Genomic DNA, 2,081 nt, shown 5'->3' on the forward strand with positions numbered 1-2,081 from the left:
GAAGAGTATTGCTAGCTGAGGAACATGTCCCAGGCATGTCAGTGAACCTGCAGGTGAAGAGTATTGCTAGCTGAGGAACATGTCCCAGGCATGTCGGAACTTGCCGTGAAGGGCCTGGTTACCAGAGGAACTCTTCCCAGACCTGTCAAACAGAAAATGCTTTGGTATGTCTCAGGTGGTAGAATCGCATTGAAATTTTCATGGATTGCCAACCAAAAATTGCTCTTTTTAAAGAAGAATTAAAAATAGTCCTTATTTTGTAATTTGAATTGCGAGATACTAATGGAAAATTCCTAAGGAAAGCTTAGACCAACTTTTACGAGAAATAAATGCTTCATCATTTGGCTCTTGTCTCTTGGTTTTTTGCTTAGAATTGACTTGCAGTCAACGTCATCCACTCTAGTTGAAAAGAGAAAGGAGCATATTGAAATGCCTCAGATGGCTTACAACACCCTCCAAAGGGCCAGAGGAGCAGGCTGTAGGCTGAGCTTTCAGAGCACACCTCGTAAGTGTGGGGGAGCCTGCTGGAAGCTGAAGTGGTAGATGAGATGGAGACAAGTCAGTGTTTTCAGATTTATTTTGCTGGTAGAAAATAGAGGAATTGACAGACCAGATGTGGAAATGGGGAATGGACCCAGTAATGTCCATTGCAGTCTACAGGGCTGTCATAGCCAGGGCAGGAGTCTGTTGCTGCTGCTGACTGTGAGGGCCTGTGTCCCCCCAGCAGCCAGCATGTCAGATCTTGTGGAGTTAGTTGTACCTTCTGGGCATACCCTAAAATTCTAGCTAACTTAAAAGGGGTCTGAGAAGTGGAGTTTTCAGCTTTCTACCCAGGATACTACAGAAGGGTGCAATTGGAGAGTGTTGGGATGGGAATTGGAACAGCCAGTCACAGTACCCTCCATACCCCCTACACTTAACTTTTTAAAATCAAGTTACTCTAAGTTGGAGGCCGGGTATGGTGGTTCACACCTGTAATCCTAGCACTCTGGGAGGCCAACAAGAGTGGATTGGCTGAGCTCACGAGTTTGAAACCAGCCTGAGCAAGAGTGAGAGACCCTGTCCCTAAAAATAGCTGGGTGTTGGTGGTGGGCATCTGTAGTCCCAGCTACTTGGGAGGCTGAGACAGGAGGATTGCTTAAGCACAAGAGTTGCAGGTTGCTGTGAGCCAAGATGCCATGGTACTCTATCCAGGGCAACAAAATGAGACTCTGTCTACAAAAAACAAGAAGTCACTCTAAATTGGGACCATCTAATATGTAGCCCTTCAATCAAATCTAACTTTGTATACTTTTGTAGACATTTCTGTTTGTTTTTCCTAACAATACAGCACTCAGTAACTACCTTAAACAGTATGTCTCAGACTCCAGAGCAGTGATTTTTCAACCTGTGTGCCTCAGCACACTGCTGTGCCATGAGAGGATCTTAGGTATGCTGCAAAAAATTTAAAAAATCATTAATTAAATTATTTTCAAAAGATGTTCAAAGTACAGTATGTATATTCTGTTTTTTTAATTAAATCATAGCTGTGTACATTAATGCAATCATGGGGTACAATGTGCTGGTTTTATATACAATTTGAAATGTTTTCATCAAACTGGTTAACATAGCCTTCCTGTCATTTTCTTAGTTACTGTGTTAAGACATTTATATTCTACACCTAGTAAATTTCACATGTACCCTTATAAGATGTACCATAGGTGTAGTCCCATCAATTACTCTCCCTCCGCCCATTCTCCCCTTTCCCCTTCTTGGGCTATAATTGGGTTATAACTTTCATAAGAAAGCTATAAATTGGTTTCATAGTAAGACTGAGTACATTGGATATTTTTTCTTCCATACCTGAGATCCTTTGATAAGAAGAATATGTTCTAGCTCCATCCATGTAAACACGTAAGAGGTAAAGTCTCCATCTTTCTTTAAGGCTGCATAATATTCCATGGTGTACATATACCACAATTTATTGATCCATTTATGGCTTGATGGGCACTTGGGCTTCTTCCATGATTTAGCAATTATAAATTGGTCTGCAATAAGCATTCTGGTACATATATCTTTATTATAATGTAATTTTTGGTTTT

At 41.1% G+C, this 2,081-nt stretch overlaps 1 protein-coding gene across 2 annotated transcripts in view; it reads left to right on the forward strand.

The window, feature by feature from the left end:
* Positions 1–2,081, forward strand: part of KITLG (KIT ligand) — an 86,373-nt gene that overhangs the window by 20,371 nt on the left and 63,921 nt on the right. The gene's annotated exons all lie outside the window — the stretch shown is intronic.

This window comes from Otolemur garnettii, unplaced genomic scaffold, assembly GCF_000181295.1.
Source record: "Otolemur garnettii isolate 467f Iridium unplaced genomic scaffold, OtoGar3 scaffold00007, whole genome shotgun sequence".
NCBI lineage: Eukaryota > Metazoa > Chordata > Mammalia > Primates > Galagidae > Otolemur > Otolemur garnettii.